This window comes from Orycteropus afer, unplaced genomic scaffold (assembly GCF_000298275.1).
Source record: "Orycteropus afer afer isolate SDZICR_OR568_19922 unplaced genomic scaffold, OryAfe1.0 scaffold00031, whole genome shotgun sequence".
In the NCBI taxonomy this organism is placed as follows: domain Eukaryota; kingdom Metazoa; phylum Chordata; class Mammalia; order Tubulidentata; family Orycteropodidae; genus Orycteropus; species Orycteropus afer.
In genome coordinates, this window is record NW_006921618.1 from 18410940 (window position 1) to 18422198 (window position 11259).

The window sequence follows — 11259 nt, forward strand, 5'->3', positions numbered from 1 at the left end:
CTCAACTAGGCCCAGCAAAGTTGACACACAAACAACCACCACAAAGGTTCCAGTAATGTATTGACAGAGAACTTCCAGAAATGCAAGTTGGATTCAGAAGGGATGTGGAATGAAGGATATCATAGCTGGTGTCAGGTGGATCTTACCTGAAAGAAAAGAATACCAGAAAGCAGAAAGATGTTTACTTGTGTTTTGTTGACTATGCAAAAGCATTTGTTTATGTGGATCATAACAAATTATGGATAACACTGAAAAGAATAAGAATTCTAGAGCACTTAATTGCACTCTTGCGGAATCTGTACATAGACCAGGAGGCTATTGTTCAAATAGAACAAGGGGATATTGCATGGTTTAAAGTCAGGAAGGGAGTGCATCAGGGTTGTATCTTTTCACCATATTTATTCAATCTGTATGCTGAGCAAATGCTCCAAGAAGCTGGGCTATATAAAGAAGAATGAGGCATCAGGATTGGAGGAAGACTCATTAACAACCTGCAATATGCAGATGACACAATTTTGCTTGCTGAAAGTGAGGATGACTTGAAGCATTTATTGATGAAGATTGAAGACTACAATCTGCAGTATGGATTACATTTCAAAATAAAGAAAACAAAATCCTCACAAGTGGACCAATAAGCAACATCACTATAAATGGAGAAAAGATTGAAGTTGTCAAAGACTTCATATTGCTTAGTTCTACAATCAACACCAATAGAAGTAGCAGTCAAGACATCAGATAGCATATTGCATTGCGCAAATCTGCAGCAAAAGACCTCTTTTAAGTGATGAAGAGCAAAGACGTCTCCTTGAAGACTAAGGTACACCTAACCCAAGCCATGGTATTTTCAATCACCTCTTATGCATGTGAGAGCTGGACAATAAATAAGGAAGACTGAGGAATAGTTGATACTTTTGAGTTTTGTTGGCAAAGAATACTGAAAGTACCATGGACTGGTAAAAGAATGAACAAATATGTCCTGACTGAAGTGCAGCTGGAATGCTCCTTGGAAGCCAGAATGTCCAGACTTCGTCTCACCTACTTTGGTCATGTCGTCAGAAGGGACCACTCCCTGGAAAAGGATATCATGCTTGGTAAAGTGGAGGGTCAACAAAGAAGGGGAAGGGCCTCAACAAGATGGAATGGCACAGTGGCTACAACGATGGGCTCAGTTATAGTAGGGATTGCGAGGCTGGCACAGGACAAGGCAGTGTTTCGATCTGTTGTAGATAAGGTCACTATGAGTTGGAGACTCAACAGCACCTAACAACAACAACAAAGATGCTTCTTTTCCATGTTAATGTTTGATGGTCAGATGGTCAGATGCTGCTCAGCCCAGGGTGCATATTGACCTAAGCCTTGCCTGTGAGAACCTTGTGCTCCACCTGCCATGCCCAGGGTTTCCTGCACACTTTGGCTACCCCTGATTCATCCCCCACCCCCTACCCCAAGACGACACATTTGCTGATTTAAAATGGATCCCAGGAGAGATGGTCCAGGCTGTAACCTGTCTTGGCTGTTTGCGGAGAGCATGAGGACCTTTGAAGGGGTTAGGGATTCATAGTCCCTATGATTGAGTCCCAGCCTATGGCTGTGTGGATGCTCCCTGGCTCTTCATTAGAAAGCTAATGGGGTTGTTTTTGGAGGAGCTGAGGAGGACGGTGCAGCTGATATGCCTGCTCTGTTACATACATATTTTATTTTCAGTGAGAGTTCACACATCAGGTTACATTCCCCTTTGACAATTTCCACACAAATTGATCAGTAACACTAGTTACATTTTTCACATTGTGTCAACATTCTCATTACTTGCATTCTGGTTGTTCCATGTTCAGTACTCTAGATTCCCTGCCAGGGCCCAAGGTAGGCAGGCCCGGGGCTGGGGGTTGCTTTTTGCTTGGGCTTGGCTCTTTATTAAGGCCAGGATCTGAGGTAGGTGGGCCCAGGGCTTGGAGGCTGGTTTTTGCTTGTGTGTGGCTCTATATTAAGGCCGGGGCTGGCTCAGGGCTTGGAGGCTGCTTTATACTTGAGAGCAACTCTATTTTAAGGCCGGGGCCCCAAGTAGGTGGACTGGGACACAGGAGCTGCTTTTTGCTTAGGGGAGGCTCTTTATTAATACTGGGGCCTGAAGTAGGTGGGCCCAAAGCTGGGGCTGTTTTTCACTTGGGACCGAGTCTTTGTTAAGGTGGGGGCCTGAGGTAGGCATGTCTGGGGTTTGCAGGCTGCTTTTCACTTGGGTGTGGCTCTATATTAATTCCTGGGTCTGAGGTAGGTGGGTCTGGGGCTGGGAGCAGCTTTTTGCTTGGGGACTGCTCTTTACTAAGGCCAGGACCTGAGGTAGGCAGACTCAGGGCCTGTAGGCTAGTTTTCACTTAGGTGTGGCTCTATATTAAGGTCAGGGCCAGAGGTAGGAGGCCCCGGGGCTGGGGGCTGTTCTTTGCTTTGGGGCAGCTGTCTTTTAAGGCTGGTGCCTGAGGTAGGTGGGTCTGGGGCTTGAGGGTTGCTTTTCACTTCAGGGCAGATGTATTTTAAGGCCAAGACCTGAGGTAGCTGGACCAGGCCTCGGGGACTGCTCTTTGCTTAGGAATGGGTCTATTTTAAGACCGTTGCCCTAGGTAGGTAGGTGCAGAAAGGTTAGGAACAACTAAGGGAGATGAACTCATCTGTTAGTGTGTTGCCCTGTGGTGGCTTATGTGTTGCTGTGAGGCTGGAGGCTATGCTACTGGTGTTGCAAAATGCCAGCAGCACCCATAGTGGACAGGTTTCAGCACAGCTTCCAAGCTAAGACTGACTTGGAAGAAGGAAAAGGACATCCACTTCTCAAAGAATTGGGCAGTGAAAACCTTATGAATAGCAGTGAAACACTGTCTGATACATTACTGCAAAACATTATGAATAGTCCTGAAATGTCAGATATAGTGCCGGATGATGAGCCCATCAGGTTGGAAAACACTCAAAATTTGACTGAGGAATAGCGACTCCTCAGAGTTGTTGTTGTTATTGTTGTTGTTATGTGCAGTTGAGTTGGACTCTACTCATAGCAACCCCTCCTTGGGTTTCTAAGGTGGTATCACTATGGAAGTAGATTGCCCAACCTTCCTTCCAAGAAGACGACCTTAAGGATATGAATAGAGTAAAGCTTTTTGGACTTCCATTGGTTGATGTGGCATGACTCAAAATGGGTAGAAACAAATGCAAACATCCATTAAAAATTGGAACATGGAATGTATGAAGTATGAATCTAGGAAAATAGGAAGTTGTCAAAATGAAAATGAAATGGAACACATAAAGATTGATATCCTTGGCATTAGTGAGCTGAAATAGACTGGCCATGGTTTTGGCCATTTTGAATCAGACAACCATATGATCTACTGTGCCGGGAATGGCAAATTGAAGAGGAATGGTGTGGCATTCATCATCACAGACTGTTTCAAGATCTGTCCTGAAGTACAATGCTGTCAGTGATAGGATAATATACGCCTACAAGGAAGACCCGTTAATACGACTATTATCCAAATTTATGCATCAATCACGAAAGCCAAAGATGAGGAAATAAAAGGTTTCTACCTACTTCTGCAGTCTGAAATTGACCAAACATGCAATCAAGATGTGTTGATTGTCACTGGTGACTAGAATGAAAAAGTTGGAAACAAAGAAGAGTTACCAGTAGTTGGAAAATAAGACCTTGGTGACAGAAATAATGCTGAAGATCTTATGATAGAATTTTGCAAGACCAACAACTTATTTATTGCAAATACTTTTTTTCAACAACATAAGTGATGACTATGCACGTGGACTTCACCTGATGGAATGCACAGGAATCAAATTGACTACATCTGTGGCAAGAGGCGATGGAGAAGTTCAATAACTTTTGCCAAAACAAGGCCAGGAGCTGATTGTGAAACAGCCCATCAACCATTCATATGCAAGTTCAAGTTGAAGTTGAATACAATTAAAACAAGTCCATAAGAGCCAAAACATGACCTTGGTTATATCCCTCCTGAATTTAGAGACCATCTAAAGAATAGATTTGATGCATCAAACAACAATGACTGAAAACCAGAGGAATTTTGGGATGACATGAAGAGCATCATCCATAAAGAAAGCAAAAGATGATTAAAAAGACAGGAAAGGAAGAATAGACCAAAATGGATGCAGAAGAGACTCAGAAACTTGTCCTTCAGCAGAGAGTAGCTAAAACAAATGGAAGAAATGACAAGATAAAAGAGCTTAACAAAAGATTTCAAAGAGCAACTCAAGCAGACAAAGCCAATTACTATAATGAAATGTGCAAAGATCTGGAGTTGGAAAACCAAAAGGGAAGAATAAATACACTTGGAATTTCTCAAGCTGAAAGAAGTGAGGGAAAAAATTAAGCCTTGAGTTGCAATATTGAAAGATTCTATGGGCAAAATATTGAATGATGCAGGAAGCATCCAGAGAAGACAAAAGGAATGCACAGAGTCACTGTATCAAAAAGAACTGGTCAATCTTCATGCATTTCAGGAGGTGGCATATGATCAAGAACCAATGGTACGAAGGAAGAAGTTGAAGCTGCACTGGAGGAATTGGCAAAGAACAAGGCTCCAGGAATTGACAGAATACCCAGTGAGATGTGACAACAAATGGATGCCCCATTGGAGGCACTCACTTGGCTGTCCCAAAAGATTTGAAAGACAGCTACCTGGCCAACTGACTGGAAGAGATCCATACTCGTACCCATTCCAAAGAAAGGTGATCTCACAGAATGTGGAAATTATTGAACAATATCATTAATATCACATGCAAGAAAAATCTTATTGAAAATAATTTAAAAATGGTTACATCAGTATATTGACCGAGAGCTTCCAGAAATGCAAGCTGGATTCAGAAGAGGATGTGGAATAAGGGATATCATTGTTGATGTTAGATCAATCTTAACTGAAAGAAAAGAATACCAGAAAGATGTTTACTTATGTTTTATTGACTATGCAAAAGCATTTTATTGTGTGGATCATAACAAATTGTAGATAACATTGAGAAAAATGGGAATTCCAGAACACTTGATTATACTCATAAGAACCTATACATAGATCAGGAGGCAGTTCAAACAGAACAAGGGGATACTACATGGTTCAGAATCAAGAAGGGAGTGCATCAAGGTTGTATCCTTTTACCATACTTATTCAACTTGCATGCTGAACAAATAATCCCAGAAGCTGGATTATATGAAGAAGAATGTGGCATCAGGATTGAAGGAAGACTCATTAACAACCTGTGATACGCAGATGACACAACTTTGCTTGCTGAAAGTAAGAATGACTTGAAGCACTTACTGATGAAGATTAATGACTACACTCTACAGTATAGATTACACCTCAATATAATGAAAACAAAAATCTTCATAATTGGTCCAATAAACAGCCTCAATGTGCATGGAGAAAAGATTGAAGTTGTCAAGGATTTCATATTACTTGGTTCTACAATCAACACCAATGGAAGTAGCGGTCAAGACATCAGACAGTGTATTGCATTGGGCAAATCTACTGCAAAAGACCTATTTCACATGATGAAGAGCAAAGATGTCTCCTTGAAGACTAAGTTGTGCCTAACCCAAGCCATGGTATTTTCAGTCACTTCTTATGTATGTGAGAGCTGGACAATGAATAAGGAAGACTGAAGAAGAGTTGATGCTTTTGAGTTGTGGTGCTGATAAAGAATACTGAAAGTACTATGGACTGCTAAAAGGACTTCATCTCACCTACTTTGGTCATGTTGTCAAAAGGAACAATTCCCCGGAGAAGGATATCATGCTTGGTAAAGTGGAGGGTCAACAAAGAAGGGTAGACCCTCAATGAGATGGATAGACACAGTAGCTGCAATTATGGGCTCAGGTGTAGCAAGGGTTGTGAGGCAGGTACAAAACCTGGCAGTGTTTCATTCTGCTGTTGCACAGGGTTACTATGGGTTGGAGATTACTTGACAGCACCTAACAACAATAAGATTCCCTGCCCCTGAACCTTCTCATCTTTTTTTTTTAGAGCAAATGCCAAACTTTGGGGCTCATACAGACTTGTTTGGTAGAGCACCGATCTAATGGGTAATATATTTTATTTTGCATGTCACTCTGCTTTTCTGTTAAAAAAAGGGCTATACTCTCGAGGAGTGATCTGGTCTTAGTCCAGTTAATCTGGCCATTTTTATAAATTTGAGTTTTGTTCTGCCTTTTTCTCCCATTCTAACCAGAATCATGTTGTGGTCCTGGTCAGATCGGTCAGGGATGATAGCCGGGCACTGTCTGGTTCCTCTGGTCTCAGAGTATGTGAGGCCATGGCTCATGTAGACTATCAGCTTTGTAGACTTTTTTTTTTTTTTTTCCTAGCATTTTAGTTATTTTCTTACTCTTTGGTCTTGACAAATAGAGACAATAGTTTTATCGTAGATGGATGCTGGGAAGCTTTTAAGACCCCAGCTGCTACTCCACTGGGATGAAGAATATAAACTTTGTGAACAATATTATTCCAATTGACTGAATTGTCCTATGATGCTAAGATCCAAAGGGTTCAAACCTAGAAAATTAATCATGCAAGGTATGTGGTTATGTCTGATAAGTATCTGTAATTATGTCTTCTATGAATGTATGTGCCTGCACACAAATCTGTACTTAAACTTTGGCTTTCTTACTTTGGACAAGTCATCAGGAAAGACCAATTGCTAGAACATGACATCACATTTAGTCAAGTAGAAGGTCAGTGAAAACAAGGAAAACTGTCAGTTAGATGGATTGAAACATAGTCACAGCAATGGACTCAAACAGCATTATCATGAAGATGGCAAAAGACTGGGCAACACATCCTTCTGTTATTCATAAGGTCAGCATGAACTGGAGCCCACTCAACAGCAACTAACAAAGATAAAATTCCACAAAGTTTTCCATCTTTTTTCACCAGCAGACTTGGCAACCAGGGAGCCAGGCTTGTTCAAGGGTCCCCAGCAGAAACAATGTCAACAGGTTTTTCCTAACACCAACACTGCTGTCACATAAGAAACAGCTCATCCTGACTCAGGGCTTGGCAGTGTCAAAGCTATTTCAGCTTCCATCTCCCTAAGCAGCCAGGAGGTATGCCTGTCATGGAAAGGGTTCTTGGCTGGGCATTTGGACAATTGAGTTCTAGGCCTAAGTTTGCCAAAAACTTGCTTAGTGACCTTGGCCAAGTCACTTAACTTCTCTAGAACTCAATTTCCTTCTCTGTTAAAGGAGAGGCTGGTTTTGTGCTTCCTTCTGCTCTAGAAGTCTATGGCTTATTAATGCAAATAATATATTGATTATCAACCACATGCCAAGCATCATGCTAAGTGCTTACAAGCTTTGAGCCATTTATTCTTTATGACAATCTGGTTTCTGTTGTTGTTCCCAGTATTCACAGATGGTGAAACAGAGGTGAAATAACTTGCCCAGTTAATCAATGGCAGAACAAGCTTTCACATTCGCTGCTGAACCACTCACCCTCACCAAAACTCTGCCAAATACCAAGTCTTGCTTCAAACGGCTCCACTTCCCTAGAGGAAGAGTCACTTTATTATAGAAGGTCCCTTGCCACAAAGACAGAACCAGGAGGCCAATGAAACTCACTCAGCTTCATCACCGCTTTGGAAATCGATGTGCTATGATTATGAATCCAGAGTCTGTCAGCAGCTGCCTAATTTTATCCAGATCTTAGCAGGCTTCTCGTCAGGCTCACCTGACCTTGTGGGCTGGCAGAGAGGTTTGAGAAGCATCATTGATCTTTTGACTAAAGTGTCCTAATGAAACACTGTATAAATCTGTTGTAGTTTAGAGAGCCATTTGTCATTGTGGTACAAAGGAAATGCTATCAGGAGAAAAAATAACCATAACTTTATTGCAAAATTTGGCCCTCTTGTCCTATGTTACTCCTCACCACCACCACCATCATCTCTTCCCTCCCTTTATTTTGGTCTCACACTCAGTCCTGGGAAATCTATATCTTGTACTGTTTTGACTTTGTCACAGAAAAGTGGGGGAAAATCCATCAGCAGTGTGTTAAAGATTTTTCCAATTATGTACAAGTTACTGGCTACAAGGGCCCTTTGGCCACTGGCAGTGAGTTAACTCCAAATTGCATGAGCTGGAGTCAGGGGAAGGTGATTTAGTGCTCTTAGCCCAGTGCAGGTGGATAAGGAGGCAGCTGTGAGGGGAGGGTTCCCAGAGGGTCCTAAGAATGAAAACACAATCCTTCAAGACTAGTAGTTGCTGCTGGGCACAGTGGGCAGAATAAAGCACATCATTGTCTCCCAAATTGTCACAAGGTAGTTGTGCTTCCCAGGAACTGAGGGAAGAGAAAAGCCCTGGTTGATCAATGGGCCAGGTGCTTCTCGGTCTGGCTATTCATCAGATCTGAGCTGGTGGGCTCTGAGGGTCTAGCCCCTCATCTCACAGATTGGGCCTCTAGCCCCCAACAGAGGGAAAGACGACTTGTTCTAAAGTCACACAGAGATGGGGATAATGATGTCTTCCATTAGAAGGTCAGCTCAATAAGGGCAGGCTCAGAGCTTTCAAATTGTCAACTCCAATGTCCCACAAGGATTAGTAAAAGAGTGAATGAATAAGGTAGTAAAGTGTACTGTGTCCATTGCAGGCTCTGGAATCACATTGTCTGGGTTTAAATAAAATCAAAACTCCACTTACTGTGGGATCATGGGTTTATAGTAGTAACCACATCATAGGATTATTGGGTGAATCAAATGACAAACAGTATATTCAGCACTTTACACCATGCTGGAAACACAGACATCAACCAAAATACTAGTATTAACACTTTTGCACCATTAACTTAAATGCTTTATTCTAAAATACCATCCTTCAGAAAATTCACCATCAAGTTAATAATAGCTTTGACAGGGAAAGAAAGACCACATTAAATGTCTAGATCAATTGAACCATGCATCTTGTTTCAGGAAAGTTAAAAATTTGTGTCTCAGAATTGAAATACAATATTAATATTGAAAGGCTATTTCTAGATTTCAGATTCTTGGAACTCTCCCACTAACCACTAGGGAGGAACAATGGAAAACAGTATTGTCCAGGTGACAGACCAGAGTTCTGCTCTACTCCCAACTGGCTCTGTGACCTTTGTGGAGCCCCTCCCTCTCTGGCTTCAGTTTCCTGACTGGACAATCACCAGTGGGTGGGATTAGATGATCCCTGGTAGTCTTCTGGATTTGCAGCTGGGTCCTGAGGCAGGAGATGAAATTCCTCTGTCTGATCCAGTTGTCAGGGTGAAGGCTCATGGAGTCCATGTCTTCCTGCCCCCATTCAAGGGAGGGGGCATTGCCTGGCCCAGCCTCTCCCGGAGACCAGAACCTTCACTCATGCCCCTGGATTCAGAGGGTGGAAGCAGAGGTCACAAGCTGTGCCTGGGACCCTGGATCTCTTGCACAAGTTTCAGGCCAAGTTCTCAGCCCTTGGGCTCCAAACTTTGTGCAGTTCTCTGGAGTCCTCTACCCTTCTCAGTTCATGCACACCTCCCCAACCACCCTAGAACAGGCCCCAGGATTTCTAGAAGCCATGATCTGGCCTACTTAACCTCCCACTTTGAGGAGTTCCCTTTGAGAAGGTGGGAGCAGAGGTGTAGAACGGAGAGGAGGTGTAGCCTCCAAGTGGATCTGTTTAACCCCATCCCCTCCAGGTTACCTTTAAATGGATCAAATCATCCTCTATTCCCCTTTATCTACATCTAATACTCAAAACAGGGAACCTTGACGTTTTAGGAAGAAAAAAATAAGGAAAAAATGAGAGGCACATAATATTCAGTGGAAACTGATGGAGAAATTCCAGACTAAAGAAACAAACAACTGCCCTCCCCCCCAAAAAAATAAAATCCATTGCCTTGAGTCAATTCCACAGTTTTTTTTTCTTTCTTTTTTTTAAGAGAAGAAAGCCTTTATTTCCTTGTTTCACAAAGAAAACTGGCTGAGTGGGTGTTTGGTGTCTTCTTGGTGTCTAATCAAAAAGACCAAATCTCATTTTCTCTCCTGACTCCTCTGACTCTTCCTTTGCTTCAACTTTGGTCAGAACCAAAGCAGAAGCAGGAGTAGCAGTGGTGGTTGGTGCTCCAGGATAGAAGGCACAAATGCAGATGGATCAGACAAGAAGACCTTGACCTTTTCAACAAATGGGAAGGTATGAGCCAGGACTCACTTGAATCCACTGATGATAGGCTTGGTAACCAATCTGCAGAGATAATGCTGGCAACATTGTGGACACTCCCAAGGAAGAGAAAATGCAGCATTTCCTTTGGTGTAAAGCACTTTGGGGTTGTAGATGTTGCCACTCACTGTCAAACACCTGCTGGATGATCAGCCAAAGGAGATAGATATGTTCAGCATGTTCAGCAGGGTGGCTTTGTTGTCTCCCACTTTGTCTCCAAAGAATACCAGAAAGATGTTTACTTGTGTTTTATTGACTATGAAAAGGCATTCGATTGTGTTGATCATAACAAATTGTGGATAGCATTGAGAAGAATGGGAATTCCAGAACATTTAATTGTACTCATGAGGTAACTGTACATAGATCAGGAGGCTGTCATTCAAACAGAACCAGGGGACACTGCATGGTTTAAAATCAAGAAGGGTGCATCAGGATTGTATCCCTTCATCATACTGGTTCAGTCTTTTCACTGAGCAAATAATCCGAGAAGCTGGAATATATGAAGAAGAACGTGGCATCAGGATTGGAGGAAGGCTCATTAACAACCTGAGATACACTGATGACACGACTTTACTTGGTGAAAGTGAGGATGCATTGGAGCACTTACTGATGAAGATTAATGACTACAGTCTACGTCTCAATATAAAGAAAACAAAAATCCTCAGAACTGGACCAGTAAGCACCATCATGATAGGTGGAGAAAAGATTGAAGGTGTCAAAGACTTCATATTGCTTGGTTCTACAATCAATGCCAATGGAAGCAGGAGTCAAGACATCAAAAGATGTATTGCATTGGGCAAATCTGTTGCAAAAGACCTCTTTCAAGTGCTGAAGAACAAAGATATCTCCTTAAAGACTAAGATGCATGTGATAGTTGGGGCTGTGTGTCAACTTGGCTGGACCCTAGTTCTGTGTGGTTGTTCCCATGATGGGATCAGATGACTGTGTTCTGAGTGGCCAATCTGTTCAAGGGGAGTTTCCCTAGGGGTGTGGCCTACTTCCAGGATACCCAGGGACATCCTGGGAAGAGAGACATTCTTCTGTGGATCAGGATT

The 11259-nt window shown here is 42.4% G+C and overlaps 1 pseudogene; it reads right to left on the reverse strand.

Annotated features, from left to right (window-relative positions):
• Nucleotides 1-9997: 9997 nt before the first annotated feature.
• Nucleotides 9998-11259, reverse strand: part of LOC103192842 — an 8559-nt pseudogene continuing 7297 nt past the window's right edge.